The 26,137-nt window shown below is 39.4% G+C and overlaps 1 protein-coding gene across 2 annotated transcripts in view; it reads right to left on the bottom strand.

Annotated features, from left to right (window-relative positions):
* nckap5l (NCK-associated protein 5-like) overlaps positions 1-26,137 on the bottom strand; it is a 47,730-nt gene that overhangs the window by 13,023 nt on the left and 8,570 nt on the right. The window contains exons 1-2 of one of the 2 annotated variants that reach the window (XM_007566886.2): positions 15,172-15,190; positions 9,490-9,559 (exon numbers count right to left, since the gene is read on the bottom strand). The gene's annotated coding sequence lies outside the window, so the exon portion shown is untranslated. Of the gene's footprint in view, positions 1-9,489; positions 9,560-15,171; positions 15,191-26,137 lie in introns of those variants that run through there. The other variant, XM_007566885.2, reaches the window with a different exon arrangement.

The raw sequence follows: 26,137 nt of genomic DNA, 5'->3' as shown, positions 1-26,137 counted from the left end.
ATTGCACTCCATGTGCAAATGAATCACACGTGTAAAGCTGAGAAACTTTATCAGTGTGTCTGAATGAGCCTTTGTACCAGAACGTGGGACTGTGAGGTAGACATGAATCAAGCTGTACCGTTTGTAACCAATAGGAAAATTCCACTGCAGAGGCCAAGATTCAACCCATAGAGGGCAGCACTGGGACTACTTAAAGCCAAATATCACAGAATTAAACACATTTTCACAAAAATGTCACAATTTGTACAGAAATACAAAAACAGCACCTTCTAAATACCAGTTTAGATAGCTTAATGCAAAAAAAAAATTATTTGGGGTTTTGTTACTCTTTAACAATAACAATAAATAAAGCCATTTTTAAATTTAGTTTTAAACTGGCCAATTTATTTTGGATTTAAGATCTACTAGTGGTCGTTCAGAGTCAACTCCTCAAAGTGTGAGTGGTTTACAGTCAAATTTGTTTCTTCTGCACTTGTGTATACACTGAAATCACATTTCAAAGAAACTAATTGTAAATAAATCTTTATAAATTTCATTTTACAGTTGCACGGAAACAAAACCAATTTAACTTTGACAACAGTTTTGAAAGTTTCGTACCAGACAGGACCGTCTCTATAATCACGTAAATATTTTTAGATCACCAGATTTTAATATCAGACAAAGATAACCAGAGTAAATAGAAATTGCAGGTTTCAAATGATGAAAACTGAGCCCAGACCTAATAACTGGTTGCGCCGCCCTTGGTGGGAACAACCGCTAACAAGCGTTTATTATAACTGGTCATTATCTTTTACACCCTGCGGATGGATTTTGGCCCACTCTCCTTTACAAAAATGTTTTAATTCAGCCCAAAAGGAAGGTTTTCAGGCAGGAAATATCCATGTAAGGTCACAATGCTTCATCTCAATTGGATTCTAGGATTTAAATCCAGACTTTGACTAGGCCACAGTGGATTAGAAGTGTAAATACAAGACACATTTTTGAGGATTTAGTCAGGAGTAAACCGCTCTAGGGATGTTTTGGTTAGATGTCTGTGAAGCACATTCCAATAATCCAGACGAGACAAAACAAAAGTATGGATTCAGATTTCTATCTCAGAACGGGAGAAAACAGGTAAAGCTGGAGAAGTTTCACAAAAAACCAGGAATCAAACCAGGGATTTGACATGATTCCCAAAATGAAACCCAAGTCAAAGGTTATTCCAAAGTTTCTAACAGAAACCAAGAGACAGAAGGATCTTCTTTATCTTCACAGTTATTAGTTTTCTTTGTGCAAAAATAATAATTTTAGATTTTTGTCATTTTAATTGAAGAAAACTCATTCAGCTAATGGTTATCAGAAGTTAGCCAAGACAAGAGAAGAAGATGGTGAACAACATCAGAATCTTCTTCTGAATTATTCATCTTTCCAGAGAATTTGTAGCATTTTCAGAATATAAATACAAACTTTTATCTTGAAATGAGCACGAAGGTCAACCTCGAAATACGGACAGACGGAAGAAAGGAGGAATGTTTGGTTGGACGTTGGGAATAATGTCCATTTTATTTTCATTTTCCCCATTTATTCAGACCTGAAACACACTTGGTTTAACACTGGTATCCAACATGGTTCTAAAACAAAACCACGTTGTGGAAAAACATTTGCAGTCATCCCAGATCGGTTTATTGTTTCAAACGCTGCTGCTGCTGTAGTAAACTTCCTCCATCCGTTTCCCTGAGCAAACCAAAACAGAGACTGACCAACCTGCCTCTGCTGCTGTCTTCACCGTGTAACCCGTCTAATCCACACACACACACACACACACAAACTGACTGTGTGCAGAGATAAGCCTTCCTGTCCGTTTCCTCCACAGATCAGGCAGCACCAGCAGCGCCACACCAAGCGGACCGGCTGCCCGAGTCTGAGAGTGCGCCACGCTGCAGGGCTGAGCGCCAGGCGGGGATCCAGGTGAACCTCTGAGTGAGTGTGTGTTTGGAAAAAGAAGGTGTGTCGATCCAACCGACACATCCTGAGGAGTCATTAGAGCGGATAAGACTTGCCTGGTTCTGTGGCTGGAGGCCAGGAAGAAACTGGCACAGTTTCCAGTTTTCCTGACCGGTCACACAGGCTGCCACGATGAAAGCATTAAAGCAGTAGCATTGATCATTTAATGACATTAAGAGCTGAGTGCAGGTAAATCATTTGTTGTTTTATCTTCCATTAAACCTGATTTCTGCCTGGATGTTGGCCCTGAACAGAGAGTCACCCGGTTAAACCGGGTTGCATGTTCCTTCCTCACCAGGAGCACACGATGTGGTTTATTTAACCTCACTCCCACACACACTGCTGCTGTAAGAATCTGGGTTAATCCTCGGATCAAAGACGCTCCAAAGAAACGCTTCATTCACTCCGATCGATTCGGGTTCTTATAAACCGGTTTCAGCAAAAGCACATAAATAATTTTCCAAATTTATCCTGTTTTGTTGACTCTGCAGAAAAGTCTTTAGCCTAGCGCTGCTTTAGCCATGCTCAGATTTTTCTTTTGAACTTTAATGTGATTAATGTCAACATTATCACCCTCTCCTGGCACACTAGTACTTTTGTTTTTGTCCTTGATTCCAGAGAACAAGTAAATACAGATGCTTTCAGCAAAAAAAGGAAAAAAGAGGAGTGCTGGTAGTTTCCTGAAGCCATTATTTATCAACTGTCCTTTCCACTGAATCTACCCTGCTAGGACGGTAGCACTAAACCATTTACCTGGAACTATTTTTCCCAGAGGATGAAAGGAAAGCACCTCCTGTTTTTAGGACTGTTGTTTAGTCATGTCAGGTTGATCTAATCAGAAGTTCACATTTCCTGCCAACAGATTTTACATCACTGAGACTTTCTCAGCGTCATCTGCGCAGAAAGAGAGAACAAATCCTTTACTACAACTAAAATGTCAACTTTTTTACAACATTTATGCTCTGAGGCACAAATCCAAGATGAAGCAGTCCATCTGGGCATTTTTAAAAAGTCTTTTTTAAAAAGTCTTAAATATGTTAATCTAAAATTAAGGCCTTAAAATGTCTTAAATTTATTTTAAAACTGTAATTTTACCTTAAATATATTAATTACAGGTCTTAAATTCTGTTGCACGCAGACATCTTAATTACTTTCTTTGACTTGAGGCAGTTGCAGCTACTGCTGACTAGCTGCTAATATACCCTTATTAGCTAATTAGCTAGCTAGCATTTTTACATCAATCACGGTTAAGTGCCAAGTCATCACCAATTTATGTGTTGTGTACATTTCTGTCACTGCAGAAGTCTTAAATTTCATTCATAGTTGTCTTAGAAAGTTCTAAATTAATTTAGAAAATGTAGTTACGCCTTAAATACTTTAATACAGGTCTTAAATTTTGTTGTGGCAGGAGTATTTAATCTTTCATGTTCTTATACCCTTGCTAGCCAGCTAGCTAGCTTTTTTACATCCAACTTGAGTAAGTGTGAATTTATCGCTAATTTATCATCTTTTGCACATTTTTGTCAGGATACAGGTATTAAATTTCAATCACAATGGTCTTTAAAAGTATTAAATTGAGTTGGTGAATCCTGCAGAAGTCCTGTTTTTGGTTAATTGATCAAATTTATCACTCATTGACTGGATAATGTCTGTCTTCACTACTGACTCACTTCTGTTGCGAACCCGTATGATGCTACGTGCATTCTGCTCAAAACGACTCGACTCGAGGCTGTAGAGAGCCATATGCAGTGTGAGAAGCAGAGAGCTGCTGCCAAAAGCCACAAACAGACCCCAGAAATGTATCAGTTTTGCTCCCCTGGCGTTCTAAAGCTCCCCAGAAAGTGCTGCTGATACTAGGACTGACCCAAGAGAAGCATTTGGTGCAACAAAAACTCTGAAATTGGAGTTTAAGTGGATTTAAAACATGGTGGTAAAGCACCAGTTTAACCTAGAGATTATTTTTATTTTAACAAAGTTGTTATTATGGAGGGAAATACAGCTTCGAAAAGGAAAAGAGTAGATCATGGAACCAGAGAGCAGTAATAAATGCATTTTTCTTTTCTTTTGTACATTTATCACAATGCAGATCTTAAATTTAATTCACAATGGTCTTTAAAAAGTCTTAAATTTCTCCATAAAGACATCCTAAATGTTCTGCATCCGAGCTTCTTAGAACTAAAACCAAACGAAATATTACAAATATTAAATGCGAACCCCCATAAAAACACAAGACACTACAACGCATAATGGTTAAATGTTCATTGGCTTTCAGAGCTGTCAGAAGAAATGAGCAAAGACCCTGCAGGCGTCGAGTAACAGGAGCTGTTTGCAAAGTGTTTACTGGAAGATTATTGAACATGGCCGACAGTGAGCCCTCACGGACCGACATGAGCAGCTGCATCTGAAGCTCCGGCTGCTTATTGAGCCGGGATTGACTCAACACAGTCACATCTACCCGTATAATGGAGGCCTGATCAATGGAGCCCATCTAAGAACGGAAGCAGATTTTCACCGGCCGGCCGACCCTGGATGCAGGAACGATACGAGCGGTTATAAATACCGGCTTCTCTCCTCGCTAATGCACATCAAAGCTCCGGGCGGCAACGACCGAGACGCGTGCACGTTCCTCTGTGTGCACGTGGAAATTACAGCGTAGAGCAAAAGACAACAAAAGTGGGGCTAAATATACACATGAACGTTTGGCTCTGCGTTCACTGATGTGGTTTTGTCTCAGGGGAACGAAGACAGATGAAGCTGTGTTTTTATTCAGGCACAAATCAGCAGTTCAATCATAAAATACTAAAAACTGTTTTAGCTTAAGCTAGCAGGTTTCAGCTGTTTGACTGAACTGAGTTATTTTACTTGTGGCCTGGACTTTTAAAAACAAACATGTCAGCCATATTGTTTTAAAAACCGTAAACACAGGATCGGTTTCAGGAAAGTTTTCATCCACAGAAACCTGCTGAAATAAACCACTGAGCGTTGTTTGAAACCAAAGGTGTCCAAAGTGCGGCCCGGGGGCCATTTGTGGCCCGTGGATTGATTTTGTGCGGCCCCAAACTGCTGTTCATATATGATACAAATTTGACCTGATTACCACAGGTGGATGACGCAGATGGTGACTTTTACTGAAAAGTTGACTTTGCTGCACCAAAATCAGCTTTTATGTAATTTATTAAAACTTGGCTAAATATTAGCAAGTGCTTTGAAAGAATAATCCTGTTTTCACACCGGTAGTAAATTTGTTCAATTAAGTTTTTTTTAATACTGTAAATATGGGAGATATACATCTTGTTACTTTGCTTGTATGATTGAAATTGCTTTGGAACAGTTGTTCTTTTTTTCTGTCCGTTAATGTGTAAAATTCAACAAAAATAAAAAAAAATAATGCAGAAGTATAAAATAAAAATGATGAATATGTTATATTTACATTAAAATAGTAATGAGCATTTTAAAAAGTAAAATTAAAAGACAAAAACTAAAATTAAACTTAAAAAAATGCAGAAAAATAATAATGAACCCTCCCTCCAAAGAAAAACCTAAAAAATGTAATAAAAAGATAAACTTTTTTCTTTAAGAGATTTTTAATGATTGTGCAAATTCTATTTAAATCCAATTTAAAAAATAATTTAAAATTAGATTTAAAATGTAAAAATCTGAGCTGTGTGGGCTGCAGATTGAAAGCTGCTATTGATCACCACTGATTATGTATTTTTTATTTAATTATTTAAAATCTGTTTAGATGTAATCTGTCTAATTTTGACCTGTTTTTCTGATTGTTTTTGTTTTTACCTTCCTTGTGCTGGACTTTGAATCGTCTCTGGCTGAAAGGTGCTACATAAATAAGGCTGCCTTGCATATGTTTGCTTCAGGCTGCAGCGCAGATAAATCTGAGCCCAACACGGTGATGAAGATGGGGGTTGGGCGAGGCAGAGGAGGGAGGCTGCACGGTTCCTAAACTGCAGGATCGCCTTGATGATGACTGCGGTTTGGGAGGCAGCGAGCGGGCTGCACACAGAGCCTCTTTGACGGGGCGGAGGAGAGGCTTGGCGGGTCCCGGCAGCGCTGCAGTGCCAGCGGGCTCCTTCCACGGAGCCGGGCTGGCAGCCGCTCAGCCGCCGGTTCTGTCACAGAGAAACCACCGGGGGAATGCAAAGAGGAACAATGACACATTAGCATTCATTACAGGCCGCGTTGTTTCATGGTAGAAACTGTTGTTCCTGTCGGTGAGTAACGCAAAGGACCCGATGCGTGAATCGTAATCTCACACCGAGTGATGGAAAGAACCGAACCGCACTATCGCGAATTCATTTCCAGCCCAACAGCTAAAATAATCCTCGGAAGAACAGCAGAAGTCTGAAAAGTAGCTTCTGCAGACTATCGGATTTTTCTGCAACCCAATAATCAAACCTCTGCCTGGTTTCTGCATTTAAATACAACCTTTCGCTACGGAGGCATCGCTCAAATTTAAAATAAAGCTGAAATTTGAAGTCCATGTGCAACCACACCGACGAACATCAATATTACTGCCCCCGCTGCTTCACCCTGCTGTAATTTAGCTTTGGTTCGTCTGTTGTGAGGAGAAACGCAGCAAAACTGCAAAGGATTGAAAAAATATTTTTAGTGAGACGCTCAGCTGGTCAACATTTTTCAAAAGCTGCTTCAAAAGTTGTAAAAATGAAACAGCAAATTCATCTTTATTAAATCTGATCAGAGGCTGAGGTTGTGAGATTTTTGCTCTTGCTTCTAGAAAAAACAGGAAGAAAACTACCAGAATATCAGTTCTTCATGAAAATGGCTCCTTTTTTATTTAAAGGAAAACTTTAAGAGTTCTGTTTAATAAGTTACAATGTTAGACGAGACATCGCAAGTTTTGCTGGCCAATAAATTACCCCAGAAATTATTGCGATAAACGATAATATTGTTGTTTTTAGACTATTTTCAACTAACATAACGGTAATGGAATAATAAAACAAGAACATATTATCAAAGCTTAAACTTTAAATTCTAGTAAACATTTAACACTGGAACTTTAAGATATTTTAAGTATCCAAAATAAACAGAAACAACAAATTAAATGAATGACTAAGTCTCTGAAAACAAAATTATCCTTCAAATAAAGAGCAAGTTGAAACCAAAACACCAGAACAAAGATTTTTATCATCCAAGAGAAAAAAAGAGAAAAATAATAAACTATGCAAATGGAAATTATTGAACTCATTTTAATTTATGATGCAATTAATTGATTTATTGCTCACTGCGACAAAAGCTGTAAAGATGAAGCAAGTATTCATTTATATTAAATCTGTGATATTTGCTCCTGGATAGAAAATCGTTGGCTGAGGACACGGCGAGGCATTCCAGTTGAACCTGGAAGCTAAAGAGTCGATGTTGGAGCCACTCTGGGTTTATTTATTAGCCAAAGTGGCTGCTGGGCTTCAGAAAACTGCAGGAATCAGTTGTTTATTTGGATTTCTGACAGGTTTGTAGAACCTTCAGCCCGTCAACCACATCTTCTCTTCGTTGTGTCTCATAAATATGTTCTGAGGTTTTTTGCTAATATTTGTTTGCAGTAAAACAATTAGCCAATCCCACTGGTTTTACTATGCATCAGTGTACCAAATGACCACCGGTTAGGCCGGCATTACCACACGAACATCTGGTAATTATCTTTAAATCTATTAATTCCCGTGAACAATTATGTCGTAATCTTTCAACATTTGTAAAAAGCTGTACATTTGTAATGGTTGCTTTATATTATCCTAAATATTGATTGAGTGTAATACTTACCATCTAAGGGAAATGCTACAAAATTGTGTTTTTGAGAAAATAGACAAAGATTTGTGCCAATTTGTAATGGAAACGCGGCTGCAGAAACATATGAATCAAGCACAAATACAGATAGCATGTAATCACCTGGTGTGAAATAAGAGGTGCTGCAGAAGCAAAGCTGCCTGTGGGTGATTATAAAGGAGGAGGGCAGTGAAGAAGCAAGCAGATAACAGGGAAGCTCAGAGTCTTTGTGTTTTGGTTTTCTAAATGCACCCTTCTCAGAAGCCCAGAGTCCATCAGACACGGCCAAGTGTAAACAAAGTGCAGCGAGGCGCCGCTCGCAACGTAAGGCTCCAATCAGAGAACAAAAAGAGCGGGATCGTGTGTTCGGCCTCCGAGCCAAGCTGGCATGTTGCGCTTTTGTTCCTCCTGAAAGTGACTCAAACAGATACCTGCAGATAAAAAATGTGAGCTGCAAGAACACGCAAATACGCTGCAACATGACACCGAAGGAAGAAGCCAACCTGTTGTAAATAAATAGCCTTACTGTCCTTTAAGCAAATCACCCAGCAGCATCTGAAAGGGCTGGTTTAACTTTTCATACGAGAAAACCACAGAAACAGAGGGAGTTTTTTTGGTTTTGGTAAAGTGCCTCTCTAACAGGAAGCCTCATGACAGAACAGGAAGGAAATTCAACAGGGAAGTGGCACATTTCAATGGAAAAGGCATTAAAGCACAACTAATTTCCACACCACACAGTTGTTAGTCTTTCTGTACTAAGATGTTTCCACCAAACCGTGGAAAATCAAACCAGTTTCTTCTATATAGTTGCAGTCAATAAGAATCGATTTGGCTGAGTTTTCACACCGTTTCCCCACATATCAGGAAGGAAGGAAGAGATGATTTATGGTGAGAGTTTGAATCAGTTCAGTTTATTTCTAAAGAACTGGTGTGAAAAAAGTTCATCAGCGTGCAAACGGACCCCAACCAGCAGCCTGGGCCGTAAAGTTTTGGGCGACCCCCAAAACTTTTCGTTTTTTAAATGAATCAAAATCAGAGTTCTTTGAAATCAAACCATGTCAAATGATTCACGAGTTGTTTTTTTTTAATGGGTTGATTTTTAAGAATTAGCACTGGGACCTAATTTCGATTAATTTTAATTTTAATTCAGATAAAAGGATCCAAAACGGAACCTTTGTTGCATGTTTCTGGTACGCCCGTAAATCTGACGCACAAGCGTCACCGCTAACAACAACGATTAAAGCCGCTTCTTTTGACCCACTGGAGGTTAATTTTTGCTTCAAAAAACCAATTAGTTGCTGGAAAATACTATTGTTGTGTTTAATATGTGCTAAAAGGAATCAGCATATCAGCAAATTAGCATCACAATGCTAACATGTTGCAGCAGCACAAACGTCCCCAATGCTAATGTTAGCGTCCACAATCCACATTTCTAGAGACGCTTCATGAATGATCTGAGTAGAGTAACACTTAATGACTTAAGTTACAGATTAAAACAAATAAATGACTTTGTTGTTGAGCTCATATGTCCATTTATTCAATAATCTAGAAGCAAATTAGTTTTTTGTTTTTGAAAATGTCAATTTATGATGCAATTCTTAGATTAAAGATCCTGCAGTTAACTTATAGTTTATTATATGAATGCTAATCAAAATAAAATATTTGCAAAGATAAGGAAATGCCATGCAGAAATAAAAAGGTGGTGTGGCCGACCTGTGGGTTGAGCTCCTGTTATGATTCTCCCGTCACGCTCCTCTGTCCCCCCGACGACGACGCCACAGAGCTGAGGGACAGAAAACACCAGGAAATGTTTAAAACACAGAAAACCTCTTTTCAGTTTAGATTACCCACACAAAACTGACCTGCAACACATTCTCTGCCAGTCCTGTATAACATTTTAAAAGCATATTTCACATATTTTTCCAGAAATGCTATTAAATAAATCACTGTTAAAGGATGTGGGCCCACCTTTCTTGACAGAACTGCTCACATTTAGCTGCACTGGAGGGTTTTCAAGCATCAGTGGCATCAATGGGATCACATTCAAGTCATGTCCTTTGACTGGGTCAGCTCAAAACCCAGTCAGCTCAAACCCTTCTGGCTCTTTATCAGCTTTATTTTATTTGCAGTTCAGAGGTGGACTTGCTTCAGAACCTTGACTTGCAGTAGATTCAGTTTGACTGAGGACTAAATTGCAACAATCGTTACATTTTCAGCTACTGCGGTTCACTTTCATGCGGCACTGTGGTAAACAAACCAAACCTTTTGAAAAACAAGTTCCCCCTCCTCACCTGTGGGGGCGCTGCACCAAGAACCACTAACGAAAGCGACACAAAAACTTTTGAAGACACTGAGCACAACTTCCTCTTTCACCAAATGTAAACAAAAACGGAGCCAGATTTTAGCGGTTGCAGGATTTCTCTCTCGTCTTTGGTACAAGACCACAAGGCATTTCTTTCGCTAGCGCTAGATTAGCACGTTTGTTTTTGTTCCATTTCCCCAGAATGCACTGCACTGTAGTCCACTTCCTGCTTTTGGAGCCGTCTCTGGTCCGCTTGGCGTTCATGCATGCATTCGATCCGTATCAGAGTTCACGTCAACCTAACCAGTAGGTGGACTGGAGTTACCTTTGTGGTCTGCATCAGAGTTCGATTACGCTTTCACACCTCCCCAAACGAACCGGACTATCTCAGGAGACAAACCAGAGTTCCACTAACGCGGACTAAACTGGCCTTTGCGAATGCACCCTGAATGTCCTACACACAGAAGCTGCCCCACATTCTTACAGGGACAAGAGGACATAAACTACCATAAATGACATCCACCTTTTTGCCTCTGCAAAACAATGCAACACTCAATCCTCAAAGGTGAGCCGTTATAATTCCTTGAACAGTTTAGGATGTTCATGTCTATGGGTGATACAAAATACGCTCATTATGTTTTTTGCACAAAATCACTCTTAGCTAATAAGAATGATTTCAGTTTTGTTAGTTCTGCCCATTTTGAACTGTTTTAGGGTCTCTGTCACTTTAAATCCAAATAAGCTGCTGCCGGCCACAACTCATCGCTTACACGAGGAAATGCCTGCAAACAGATGCAAATTATACAATCTTTGAAAAGCAGACGTGGAGCCTTCTGCACAGCCAACAAGAATGCAGCAAGTGGTTTCTGGATGGTAAGTCAACAACAAAACACTTGTTATTTCCAGCAGCCATTTGTAAAGCCAGCTGAACAAATGTGCTAGAATTCACATTTGTTAACGGGCTGTTACCAAATGTGCTTCGCCAAACGAGCACTGCTTGATGATTTGTGATGTTTCATTCTGGAGGTTTTTGAAACAGTTCATTTGCCAATCAACAGTTTTTTTGTTTTTTAAGCGTTTAACTGTTTTCAGAAGCAGTTGAAACCCAAATGGATGAACAAAAACATACAAAATGTAAATTTTAGACAATACGTCCCTTTAATCTTGATCTGCAAGAGGCACGGTAGATCTGTTTTGACAAAAAAAGAAAGAAAAAAAAAACGCTGGAGAATGTTGCCAATATACCTACTAGACGTTTGCAGTCTGATGGAGATTAATCCAATAATGTGATAATATTACGTTAGTCTGATGTTGGCGAAGCCTGACAGCCAGTGTTCATGTGGTCAGCTGAGAGAAACTAAGAGCAGAAAATGTTGGTCTGTGCCAAACATGCGATCTCACTGCAGTGGAAGAAGCCTGGGCAAAGTGACAACCAGAGTAAAGATGTGAAGAACAGCAGGTGGTTTCTGGATGGTAAGAAATGCTTCTCTTTTCCAGCAGCCATTGTACAATGCATACAGCTGACTAAACGTGCTTTCTTTAAAAAGGAAAACCAGCTGCACTCAACAGATTTTCTTTGTACTCCTGAGCTATGAACTTGTCTAGCTAGCATTTGTGTCTCAAATCATAAGACGGAAACAATGATGTGCTTCTTATTAGTGGGTGTGAAAGGAGTTATTTTTGCCGCGACCTTCCAACGCTCCACCAGCGAACAGGAAACCGGGAGGACGGTTCTCCGTTACCCTCGGGATACGACCACATGCCCTCTACTCCTGTGTCTCGCTCTTTTCTTCAGTCTCTTCTTTCCCCCTTTTATCTGAGTCATTGTAGAGGAGGAGTGATGAATAATTCAGCAGATATGCTGTTTAAGATCACACGGGATGCACAGCGCCACACAAAGACTCCTTAAAGTCTAAAGTGGGATTCCCCATCAACCTTGTTAATTAGGTCAGGAAAGGGAAAGTTCAGATTATAAGCAGGACACTCCATCTGCCGCCGCGATTCCCTTTTGTGTCACGTCGACACAGTTTTGTTGCAACAAAAACTCCTCATTCCTAAAGGTTTCCCTATCTGAGCCTGATCCCACAAGATCTTATCAAACGGGAATGGGATTAGAGTGTGGAGCATCTGCCAGCTCAATCTGGGTTTAAATCAAGGATCATCTGGTGTTGCTGAACTGCGCCCTGTGCACCTGGCCCGTGACCTGTGATCCGTGTCGATATCACATCGACAGTCAAATCTGACAAGTAAATACAACGATAAAAACCCAAACAGAAACAAATCGAGTCCAATATAAAATGCTGGAAGAGATTAAGTGAAAAATTACAAATCAAGGCTAAGAAAGGAAACAACATAAATAACATTTACTCTTTAATGCTGCAGTAAATGTGTGAAGAAGCTAACCTGAAAATGTTGTTGAACTTTATCAATAATTTTAAAGAAGAAAAGAAAAAAGTGAATCTCATACAAGCTCTTAAAAAGTACTTTTACTTTTAGCAGTTACTTTTTTAAGACAACAAACACATATTTCTATGCTAGAAGCAGAATAATTGCCAAAATGTCAATGTTAGCTTGCATGGCAACATTAGCACTAAACCATTTTAGCTTACAATCCTAGCAAAATTAGCTTATGTTCAAATGGTAAGTATTATGCTAGCATTAGCATGAGATGGTTTTATCTTACAATCTTAGCTGAATTAGCTAAAGTTCTAATAGTATGTATGCTCCTAGCATTTACTAGCATTAGCATGTTAGATAACATGTTAGCTAATGCTTGGTGCTACGCTAAAAGAAAACCAACCAAATTTGGGGGCTACGTCCTTCAAAGGCCACACAGAAAATAAAAAACGCAGTGGAGCACATAGAACAGGAAAGGGTATTTCAGTTCGGCAGCATTTCAGATAGTTAAAACAAAAAACTGATCAATAATTATCAGTAGCAATAATTATTAATGTTGACTGATAAACGCTTTTATTGTGATAAGTTTTTCAGCCAAATTCTTCAGACCTACTTACAGTCCTTGAAGTTGACGCATAATTTATTAGACACCCCATGTAGTAATACTACGGAAAACGTTAACCTAAGCTAACAAGTTAGCAATAGCATGAAAGGATTTTTAGCTAAGAGTAGAAGCAAAATTACTTAACATTTTAATGGAAGGTAATAATCTAACATTTGCACACGTTACAAATACTACGATTGCCATATTAGAGAACATGAAAACTAAATTTACATGATATTTGGAAAACTACATTATGATTTATGTGATTATTGTGATGACAATACTGATTGTGATTAAACCATCATCACAATGTTTCTATTGATCTGTTGGAGCTTCAAGAATTTGAGCGCAGAGATCTCGATCCGATGTGGGAATAATGACTCAGAACTAGAAAACATCTAAAATATTCTTTGTGACTGAGATATTGTCTCTGTGCCTCTAACAGACCACAACATATCAATAAATACATCATTAATAAGGGTGCACCACAAAACTGTACCCAGTACTTTTGGTCTAGTTTCTACTGCAAACATCTGAGCACATTTGAAATGAGACATAAACTCATAAGTAACTTTACAGCAAGAAATAAGAGTTTGTTTTAAGTAAGTAATTCCTTATTATTGATTTTAAAAAGTACTAGAGCCGCTTGTAGATTTTTTCAACTAAAACTACACAAAAATATTTGGTAAGATTTTGTGTTTTTGCAGTGAAAATGATGTACAGAAGAGTTTTCTTTTTAAATCGGAGAAGCAACTAGCCTTCAAATAATGTCTTTCACTTAAAACCTTCTATTAATTTCTATGGTGGAAATATTTTAGACAAGTTTATATTTTATATTAAAACAAATAAAAACAATAAATAGAAGGAGATTCAGCCGTCATCATCATCATCTGAAGATTAAATGTTTTGATGCAAAGATTGAAGAAGGAGTTTGACGCCAAAAGACGGAAAGCAGAAAGTATCAAGAGGATGGAAATAAATCAAACTGCTGCAGCGGTGAGACGAAATGCACAAAAGCTTCTTAGATCATGTCAGCCTCACTGCAAGGGATTTGGCGCAGGAAAGACCGTCTGCGGATGTGTCAAGCGCCACCTTTTCCATCTGCCAATCCGGAGATACTGAAGTTCTTGCACTGAAAGCAAAGTGTGTGGGTGAGGAGGAGATGTAAACAAAGAGACTAAAACCCAAATCCTCACATGGAGGCGTCAACAAAGACAGGAGATGACTTAATTTTTCCTCCCTTTTTCCAAAAAGAGACGCAAATCTAGGTCAAAGTCGTCCATTTTTTGCAGACGTTAATGCAGATAAATATCAAAGAGCAGGAGTGATGTGGGGGGAGACAGAATCAGGCTGACGGGCTCCCTCAGCGCCACTTCCTGTCTCGCGTTTGGCTACAAGAACCGAGTCAAATCGGATAGCAAAGGGTGATATTTGGGGGATGGGGATGCAGGTTGGAAGAGGAGCGCTTCGCCTCCCAAAACGACTCGGTGGGCTGGACGTGGGCTGCCATCAAAGCAAAATTTAATAAAAATAAAAATGAAAAACAGCAGGAACCAAGCAGCTTCCAGGCTGCGGCGTCCGACACCCACTCAGGAGATTTATGGCACTTTGTTAGCTGCAACCCAAACAGACTCGAGTTCAGACCAGACCTGGAAACAAACACCGCCGGGCGAAAAATCGTCCCAGAAGTTACTGCGATAAACGATAAACATCGCTGCTTTGAGATCCTGTTCGATATAATAATGTCAAACTTTAAAATCTAGAGAATATTTAACACTGGAACTGGAAGACATTTAAAATATCATTTTAAATGAACAAAAAAAGCAACCAGTAAAATGAATTACGAAGACTTTTGTCATTCAGAAAAGAGAAACAATAAATCATGCAAATAGAAATAATTGAGCTATAATTAAGTTATAATGCGATTAATTGATTTGTTGCATTAGTTCAGATGGAGTTGCAGTTCCCACACTCAGTAAACCCAACAAACCAAATAAAAAATTTTTAAAAAAAAGGTCACAGACATTAAAAATCGGCTTCGCTACGACAGAGAGACAGCATCGCCTTCTGCAGCTCCAGGCTCTGCGCTCACCTTGCTGTCATCCAGTCAGAGCATCTGAAATGTCCCAGGCGAAAGCCAAAAGGCACCAGAAGAAGCCGGAACCAGAAGCCTCGGCTTCACATGTCTGCTCCCCGGCTGCTGGGGAGGAGGAGGAGAAAATCCCCCCCGGTCACTTTCCGAAGCCGGTTTCCTCTACGCCGGGCCTGTCCTTGTGTCTGCAGCAGCCGCCGTGTCTCCCATTGTTCCAGGGCGAGTGAGGCAGGCTTCCTCACCCCGACAGACCCAGCCTACTACAACAGCTGTGGACCAGCCCCCCACCTCTCTGCCGCTCCTCCTGCCTATCTGCTAAACATTAACCCTGCAGCTGCTGGCTTGCTCGGGCCATAAAGAGGCGGAGATGATAGCTGGTTGGAGGCGGGGATGAGGGGGCTGCAGAGCGGACAAAGAGACGTAACAGAGAGGGGATATCCTACAGAACCAACAGGACTTCTGCAGGGATCCGTTCTGTGGCCTAGAAAGAAAACAGGCTCTGTGCTAAGAGGATTGTCTTCCTCAATCACTTTGGCAGGAGGTGTTTGTTGCGCGTGAGGAATGTGTGACTGCATGGAGGTAAATGGAAACCACTGGAAACTCAGGATGGATTCCCAACAGGAAGCTTCATTGATACAAACCAGAGAGCTCAGAAAATCTGATGAAAACAAAAAGAACCTTTAAAATCAGGTTCAAGTCAAAACCACGACTGGTTCTGTTTTCATCTGTCTCCAAAACGCCACCACAGACACAAAGTTTCACTGTTCGGGTTTCTTTTTTAGATTTTTTTGCTTCATTTAAGAATCTGAGTCGTTCATATACAACAGTGTAATATGTTTACTGTAGGTAGAAAAAAGGGAGCAAATTTCCAGCAAACAACTCAGAAAATTTTAGATTAATTTCAGAAATTTTCTAGTAAAAACAAGGGAATGTCTATGCTCCAAAAGTTGAACATTTGTTCGAATATAATTTCGAAATTTTGTGATTAATTTCAGTAATTTTCTAGAAAAAGCGAGAAAATTTCAGAGTTCCAAAAATTGAAAATTTTGTGGGAAAATAACTCAGAAATTTTGAGATTGTTTTCAGAAATTGTCTGAAAACACAAGGAATTTTTACCTCTAGATTTAAAAAAAAATTGAGTTAAAGTACAGAAAAATTTTTTAGAATAATCTGAGAAATGTTCTAGAAAAACAAGGAAATCTATGGGGTCAAACAGTCAAACATTTGTGGAAAACACCTAGGAAATTCTTTAATTGAGTAAAAAAAAAAAACAAATTCAAGAAAAAACAAGTTTATGAAGTTCAAAATTCAAAAATTTGCGAGAAAATAAATATGAAATTTTGAGATTAATCTCAGAAATGTTCAAAACCAGGGCATTTATGAGCTCCAAAGTCGAAAGTTGTGAAAAACTAACTCAGAAATGTTCTGGTTTTTTCTCAGGTTTCGGACATCACAGAATTGTGACTTTTGGTTTCAGAGTAAAACCAGCAAACCGAACCACTGCTCTGCTCTGTTCTCGTCGTCGAGTTTGTTTTCCAGCATCACGACAGAATGTGAAGAGTAAACAGAAACAGAAAGTCCAGACCAGACTGTGTCGGGTCTCCTGCTGTGCATGTGTGAAAACAGCTTCACGTCTACATGTGGTTCATCCGTCCAGGTTTTCTCCCTCCCTGCCCGTGTGACTCATCTGCTGTCCTTGTTAATGAAGCCACATCATCCCTGTAGACATACCAGACGAACTCAGCAGAGTCTGATAACAAAAAAGCTGCAACGGCAGCAGCTAGAGAAGGAAAACATGAGATTCAGGAGGACAAACAACCAAGCAGCTCCAAGGGCGTCCGCAGGTCATTTCAGGGCCTGATCTTGTGATTTGTAAACCAAAGAGGCTTCCTAATGTTTGGAGTAATGAATTCCTCCCTCACACTGCAAAAACACTGAATTTAACCAAGTATTTTCGTTGAGTTTGTGGCGCAAAAATGCTATTTAAATTAAGACAAAACTAACTTACAAGTCAGTTTTCACAAAGATATTGGAGCTTTTCCAAGTCAATAATTGCTTCAATTTGATTAAAAAAACAAGTGAAATTATTTCACTTATACAGGAAGTCCTTACAAAGTTTTAAGACATGCTGTGGTTTTGCAGTGCAGAGTTCTGCTTTCAGCTTTTTAAAAGCAGATCCATACGATTTGAAGACTTTTTGTATTATTTTGACCTGAATGCAGCAGACAGAAAGATCTGACCTGAATCGACTCAAGCCGTAAAGCTCACTTCCTACACGGTGAAAATCTGGCGCCCCGGGGCGCCAACATGGCGGCCGCTCGGTTCAAACGAGTCACTCGGATCTCGGGATACCCCATTTGGCGAGGACTGAGCTGCCCCAGATTCGTGGAGGAATTACAGCTTTCGTGTCTGAAATCAGAGCGGTGGGGAGGGGCAGCTTTGCTTTCCACCAAGACGAATGTTGATGAATCCCATACGGAAAAACATCATCAGCTTAATCAGTTCAACAGGAAACGTTTCAGGATTTATCGCCTTATTACTGAAACAAGTTTTACAAGCTACAGACAGAACAAACTAATTTCTAAACAAATGAATCCATTCTCTACGTCATTCAAGCTCCACATTGCAGGATTTGTCTCATTGGCAGCTGCACTGCAAAAACACAAAATCTTACCAATTATCTTTTTTCCTAGTTTCTAGTGCAAATATCTTAGAATACTTAAAATAAGATCAAACTAACTTCTAAGTTAGTTTTCTTGTATTTCAAGTCATTAGGGCCAATGTAGATAAAAAAATGCACCAAAAATCTTTTAATCTCAGAAGTTTCTGAGTCTGAAAAGTCAAAAAATTTGCTAGAAAAAAACTGAAATGTAGAAACTAATCTCAGAAAAAACATGAACATTGCTGAGTTTTGAAAATTTAACATTTTTGACTTTTGAAAATATTTCCATGATTTTCGAGGCTAATCTAAACATTTTTGCACTCAGACATTTCAACATTTTTTAGGACACTAAGATTTAAAAGTAAAAAAAATTTGGATACTTGAATCTCAGAAAATCCTTTTGTTTTCTAGAATTTTTTTTTTAGATTAATTAAAAAATGTCAGAGATTTTTTCTTGCCAATTTCTAACTTTTGATACTCAGAAATTTCCAAGTTTTTTCCAAGAAATTTTCTCCACTTTTCAAACTCAGAAATTCCCTTATTTTTTTCTGGAAACTTTTACAGGCTTTTGGCAAAACTATGGGGATTTGGCACACTTATGATTTCTAGTGTGCAAATTTACACTAGAAAATAGGTAAAAAAATACTTGCCAAATTTTTTTGGCTTTTAAACTCAAATTTTCTTGTTTTTTTTTTATTTCTGAGATTCATTTCAAAATATCCATGCTTTTCAAAATTGATTTTTGAAATGCAGAAATGTCCAAATAAGCTCAAAATTTCAGAAAATCTTTTGTTTCAAACTGATATTTTCTTGTTTTTTCTAGAATATTCCAGAATTTGTTTGGTGGAAATTTACTCACCAGTGTTTATATGCACTAGAAACTAGACCAAAAACACTTGGTGAAGTTTTGCAGCTGGCAGTGACTCTGCATGTCATTTGCTGAATGAAGGACTTTCAGCAGATTGTCGTTGCTCCGCTGCGTCAGAGACGAACTTCTGTATGAACTGAATGGGACATGGAGCAAAAAGCTTCGCCAACATGACCTGAGAGTCACATGCTGCCCTGCAGCCAACGCGGCGAAGGACGACGACTCAAACATAAAAGCCTTATTGTGAGAACCTTAAACAAGAAACAGAAGCGGCGTGAGGAAGTGAAGGGTGACTACATGAATCCTAAAGGAAGGAAGTTTACTGCAGGCCGACCCACATGGCGGCATGTGATGGCCTCCGGCTGCCATGGAAACAACATGGAGGACAGCAGCGACGCCACGCCGCTGACGCACAGACCTTCACGACCCCAAAGGCACAAGACGGAAACGCACGATTAACAAATAAATATCGATTAGTGATCAACCGGAGAGATTAAGGAAAACGGTGAATAAAAGATTTTATCACATGGCCAGAAAAAAACAAATAAATAAAAAATCAAGCAGATAAAGTAGCTTGATTTTTATCTCCCTCTCTCTCTCCCTCCCTCCCTCCCTCCCTCCGTTCACTAGAAGGCCATCATTTCCTCTCATATCGTAACATCGAGATCAGATTTTCTTCTTCTTCTGTGTTTTACGCCGCTGCTCTTTTACTTTATTTGAGCTCCTGATGTTTCTGAGGTGGAGCAGCAGAGAAAGCCAATCTCTACAGCTAAACTACAAACTATGAACAAGCAATTTCAGTTTATGAATCATTTTATGGATCCACTGAGAAAGAGAGATGACAGATCAGCTAAAATAAAAACAAACTTCAATCAGCGCTCGCAGAGACAGAGCCGTCAGCAGATGTTTGAAGAATGGAGCGAAGTGTTTGCATCGCTGCTGTAAATCAGAGTCTGGGCTACAAACAGTCACCGACTGAAGGACAGTTTAATGCGAAGGAATGCGCGCAGCTCCGACTGAGGATGCAGAACTAATCCACCTCCAGAAATGCGACACCGGGATGTGCAGCGGCGGCCGCAGCCGGTCGCATAAACCCCCCAGTGCAGCTGAAGGAGGCCCACCGTTCATCTGCACTGAAGCCTGCACTTCCTGCGAACACATCAGGAAGTCGGGGCAGAAAATGGCCGACACAAGTGGCAAAATGAATCGGAGTCTTTCCTGAGAGAATGTCAAATATTAATGCTGATGATGGTGGTTTTGACTTTTATTTTAAAATTTCTGATGTGGGATTAGAAAATAAAGACGAGAAAACAAACAATCTCCAGCAGGCGGTCTTAATGCTTCGCATGTCTTTTACATGTTATTTATGGAAAACAGCAGCAAAAAACATCTAAATCCAGCTGAGAAAAACACAGAAAACCAACGTTTTCCAGATGTTCAGAACTGCAAAAACACAAAATTTACCAAGTATTTTGACCTGGTTTCTAGTGGAAATATCTTAGCAGACTTGAAAAAGAAAAAACTAACTAATGAGAAACATTTCAGCCAAATATGGGAGCTTGTTTTAAGTAATTTATTGATTCACTGGCAGATTGCTTCACTTATAAAATGGAAAGAAAAATCTAATTTTAAGTAAATAAAATCTGCAAGTGTTACTAGCACTTTTTAAAATCAATATAAAGGTATTTTTACTTAAAACAAGCTCAAAATATCTTGCTGAAAACTTACTTTTAAGTTAGTTTTGTCTTTTTTCAAGTGTACCAAGATATTTGCACTAAAGATCAGAGTAAAAATACTTTGCAACATTTAGTGTTTTTGCAGTGTACTTGTCAGATCTGTTGGATAAAGAGCCTTGTAAAGTGGCTGGTTGCAGAAATGCATCATATCTGACTTTGGCAGAAATCTAAACAGTGATGTTTAGTGTGAAGTCTGTGCCGTTTCGTTCCAGTGATCACAGAGCCTGTTAATGAAAGCCATTCGCTGCGATCCTCGTTAAATAAACCTGGTCTCAGATCAGCGCAGGACGCTGCTGCCTCCTTCCAGCCCGACATCCAGGCCTCCTGCCAGGGGAACAACTGCACTTCATCCTCCTCCTCACCACATTTCCACATGTTAGCAAGCGTTTTTACTCCAGATACCTCAGCGACTCGTTCTGGCAAAACGAAACGGTGACCTTTGACACGCCTGGAAAACATATTACAACAACAAGCCGGTGAGTCCGGGTCACAGCCGCTCCAAAGTGAGTCTCCCTGCAACCAGCAGGACCAGATGTGAGCAGAACCGTCCTGCTATTTTTGTTCTCCATTTAACCCAGTTTTCCCATTATAGACACCGGTGGTTTAAAGATCATTTTAGCTGCTAAAGCAACCTTGGACTTAAAACTAAACAGTGTGAGGCTGAATTTAACATCTACAATTTGCAATTTAATGCATGACTTTCAAAGCTGCATGTGTGGGCGTATCAAGTATTCGTTTACATGCAAAAGGCAACAGAAATAGTTGAATTTATCTGCTGCTTCATGAAAAACATGCTTATCTTTCATTACTTGTTTATAACTATTCAAAGGGCACATAGTGTCACTTTCTATCAAGCAACTATGTTGATACAAGTTGCCATAAAAACGCTATAAATATCAAATATTACTAAAAAGAAGTTTGACTTTGTAATTTAACGAGAAGTCATCACTACATCTCTCCTCTTTTAAAAAATCCTGAAGTTTATGTTGCAACATCGTTCTACCCTAAAAACAGAAGTTGGTGCTGCATTTACTGAGTTAAATTCAACTAACTCAGAAATTTCTGAAAGTATTAGTCGTGCTTGTGCAGCTTAACTTTGTGGACAGGACAGCCTTAAATCTGGAACATTAACCTTTTTTCTCAGTAGACGTGTGTAATTTTTAAATTCACTCCTCTGCTACTTTTATAGCAGGCAGCAGTCAGATTATCTTTATTTTAACTCAACATTCCTTTACACCAGGCATTTTTAGAGCATCTAAATGAATAAATAATCTTCTACTCTGCATTTATGAGGCTCACATGAGCGACGGCTATAGAAAGAAAACCCCCTCAAGAAAAGACGTGACGACTTCCTGCATTTGTCTTCTGTGAAAACAAGCCTCAAAAACAGCTCAAGTGAGAAAAGGTCCTGACCGATTGTGTCTGAACAGGCAAAACTAAAACCGGTTTGTGACCAAATGGATGCTCCATTGTTTAAAAGGGAACAATAAGTCATAAAAATGTTCGTTGTTACGTCAGTGATCTGATAAAGCTCCTCTCTGCGAGGCCCGTCGGCGCAGACGGCGCCGTTCAAAGCTGCAGTTCAGACAGACATCAACTTCTCAACAACCGTCAAGTTCACTCTTAAGGAATTCAATAGTTGGGTTTCTCTTGGCGTTAATAACAAAAACTGAATGGAAAAAGGTGAAATAACTGATAAAAAATATGTTCCTACACCTGTTTGATGAAGATTTGATGCATCCTCTTCGATTTAAACGGAAGGCTTTCCAGGAACTAGGTTGAAAAAAGGTTTACTCCACCTTCCTGTTATCTACAGCCTTGCTCTCTCTCTGTCTCTTGAAGGTGAAATCTTTTACTTTCTCTGACAATTCTGTGCTTCTGATCACTTTAAAGGTGTTTTTACACCTGGAACTTTGATTGGAGACCAAAACTGAAACATTTGTTACATTTTCTGAGTCAAACGATTCAAACCATTTTAGCGTCCTGTTCCCCTCCTGGCCTGTGGGGGCGCTGCACCAAAAACAACTGAAGGAAGCAACACAAAAAGTCTGAAAAGTTACTTGGTAACATTTTGTGTTTTTGCAGTGTACAAACATCCAGAGTGCAGGGACACCTGATGTGGAAAAGATGAGCAATTTCCACATCTGGACTCCATCAGGGGTCAGCAGTTATCTCCATCCCTTTCTCCATATGCACCCGAGAGGAAAACCTATTCACATGTGTGCCAACATGTCTTCTGCAGCTGCAAACAACTTTGTTCAAGTGTTTTTTGACAGTCGAGATGATGGAAGAAGCTGAAAACACTGCAGCAGCAGATAACTCAGCACTTTGTTGCAGAGGGTTAAGGGAACTGAGGAGGTGGTGAGTGTGGGTGGGCAGGCTTTAATATCCTCAATAACAACTCATTTTAGGATAAATTAAAATAATCTGCAGCGCTGCACAAAAGACGTCCTGTTCAAGACATCCTGAATCAAGACAAAACCTCCCTGTATCACTGAGCTCTTTTGTCTGCAGCCCAAATCCCAGATTTCCAAAGTCACACTTCATCATTTCACATTTCTTCTGTACAGTAAATAAAACTGCAGCTATTAGGTCTTTTAATTCTTCGTGGAGCCAAAGGGGATGTGGCGATGAGCCGCTAGCTTTTGATTGAGCAGCATTCCAAGCCGTGTTTTCTCTGGCCCGGCTGATGAATTGGATGCTTGTTGCAGCTGCAGCGGCTGAAGTGCTGTTTGCATGAGCACAGATTCCTGTGCAGGGTGGATTTTAATGGGGTGTACACTGCAAAAACACAAAACCTTACCAAGAAAATTTAGGTCCAGATTCTATTGCAGACATCTTAGTGCACTTCAATAAGACAAAACTAACTTACAAGTAACTTTTCAGCAATATATAGGGGCTTGTTTAAAATAAATAATTCCCTTATATTGATGAAAAACATGCAAAAAATTATAAATTTGCACTTACCCAATATGGATGCAAAATGTTAGCTAGTTAGCTAGCTAGCAAGGTTATAGTAGAAGCTAGTCACCGGTTGTCTCAACCACCAATACCAAAGATGAACGTCGTCCAGCCAATCCGCGATGATCTGAAATTATCCACAATAGGTGTAAAAAAAACCCTAGCTAGCTGCAAGCTAGCTTTTGTTAACTAGCTAGTTTGGAAATAACTTGTTACTGGTAGCCTCAACTGCTTTGAGTCACAGAACGCAATGATGATGTGACTCAAACTTTAGTCTGACAGAAAAGTCTTGTGAGAAACACAATTAAATAAAAACCACATAGAATATAAGAGATTAAATCGTCTTGCCACAAAAAATGTAAGTTCTATGTTTAACGTATTTAAGGCCAACTTATATTTCTTTAAGACAATTTAAGGCCTTAATTTTAAGACGTTTTAAGGACAATGCACCAAGAACTACTGAAGGAAACAACAAACACAAGACACTGAGCAAAATGTAAACAAAAATGGAGTAGAGTCAGATTTTAGTGGTTGTAGGTTTTCTCCTTTGTCTTTGGTAAAAGATCACAAGCGATTTCTCCTGTAGCGTTAGTCTAGCACATTTGTTTTGGTTGCATTTACCCAGAATGCCCTGCAATGTAGTTTGCTTCCTGCTTTTGGAGACGTTTTCGGTTGGTTTGCATTCAAACTAAAGTAGAATTCACTTTAACTGAACTGAGACCAGAGTTCCTCCACAAACAAACCGGACTGTCGAGGCAAACAAATTAGAGTCTTAAAGTGGACTAAACGGTGCTGGTGTGAATACACCCTAAAATAATCTACTAGTACTTTTTCATCAATCTTAAAGAATTATTTAGAAGCTCCTCCGTCTTCATGAAAAGTTACTTTTAAGTTAATTTTGTCTTATTTCAAGTGAACTAGTACAAGAAACTACCAATAAATCTTAGTAATATTTTGTGTTTTTGCAGTGATTCTGAAATATTCGACCATATTTTCACCAGACAGAGGAATTTTCGGGGGATTCATATTGAGGATTTTGAATTTGGGTTTGATGTTTTAGGTTTCCCTGGTGGTGTTCCCACCAACGCTCGAGTTTCTCAGTGAGGTTTGAGCTGAGGAGGTTCAGCGGGGAGAAGAAACCCGCCTGCGGGGAAACAATGCAGATCGCAGATTTCTTTGATGTCAGACTCTTCGCTGAGTGCGCGTAAACAGTTGTGATGATGATGATGAGGACGACGGCGCCATGTGGAGCTCTCAGTCGGCTCTGCCTCCTGCTGGGAGCTCTGCCGGATTGTGGCGGCTCTGTGGGAAATCTGATGAATATTTTTCTATGCTAATGCGAACTCCAGAGGCGCCTTTGGTGCATAACCATGGAAACGACACAACCTGCATGCAGCAGACAGCGAGGCGATAAAGGGCCGCGCTGATCGCTGATAACACGGGGCCCGGGTCCCAGCCAGGCCCCGTCTTCAAAGCGGATCCGTTTATGCAAAGCGCAGGGGTGCATAAGCTACATATGATGACAGCAGGAGGTTCTGACCCGTCTGCAAACATCAAACCGGCTGAATTATTGTCATGTTGGTCTGTGCAACCTGGAAAACCCACAAACTGTGACCTATTAAAGCGATATTTCACAGTCAGACCGACCTTGAACGTTCAAGGTTAGCCGGCTTTGTTAAATCCAGATGTTGCTTCATGAAACCAACCATGAAATAAACTCCAACAGCCTGAAACGCTAGCTGAATAACAGATTAGCTGAGAGAGATATTTTATTTTTATACTGAATTTTAAACGACTATTAAAATCCATTTTTAAATGTAGAAAAACATGAAGATTTTTCCCTCTTCATGTTTTATTAACATTCTGCTGAGAAAAATATGTGAGTATGTCATTTATTTTCTCCTCTGCAGTTGAGGCGCTTCAATTCGATATGGATATTTTGATAAATCCACCAATCGGGCTTCGCCTGGCAGGTTTCCAGTGTTCTTTGAAGTCTGAGGTGCATTTTCTGAATTCTTCAAATTCAGCCGTAAACGCAACAAATCTTGACCTTGAAAGGAATCAAATATCTGCACATTCCTTGTTGGAAGCTCGCAAAATGCAACAGAACATTAAGATTTGTACCAATTTATCTCTGTAACTCATGAAAATACTAAACTACAGTAAATTCACTCTGAAGTGGGTGAAAAGGATTGTTGGCATGCGGAAAATGAAAACAGGAAAGGATAAAACAGCAATGCACAGATATGAAGACAGGATAAAAGTTGCTAAGGGTGATTTGATCTGATTTGTCCTTGATTGTTTTCCTGTTGTGATGAAAACAAACAAGACTCATCGGGCTATGCGGAAAATCACAGTTAAAAACGCCCTAAAGAAACATCTCCTGCTTCAAAATCATCAATAAAAAACAAAATTCAATCAGAAATGATAAGTCTACACTGACTTATGAATTATCTCTACATTAAAATCTAAAATGGTCAAACCTTGAAATAGAAAGAAATGCAGATTTCTATTCCAGATTTTCAGATTTATGAAATTTCTTTTAGTGAAAACAAAAAAAGGAGATGTGTACGTTTCACATTTCATACCAGTTTTATAAATGTAGTGCATTTTATGTTTGTGTATTAAAATATGGGTGTAATGCAGGTTTAAACAGGAAGAAATGAAGCGTGGCATCAACTGACTCGCTCACTATGCGGTTACCTAGCAACGTGTTGAGTAACTTGTGGTTACCTAGCA

This window comes from Poecilia formosa, unplaced genomic scaffold (genome assembly GCF_000485575.1).
Source record: "Poecilia formosa unplaced genomic scaffold, Poecilia_formosa-5.1.2 Scaffold200, whole genome shotgun sequence".
NCBI classification, from domain to species: Eukaryota; Metazoa; Chordata; class Actinopteri; order Cyprinodontiformes; family Poeciliidae; genus Poecilia; species Poecilia formosa.
The sequence above is the reverse complement of the archived record's forward strand: the minus strand, read 5'-3'. Positions and strand labels throughout refer to the sequence as shown.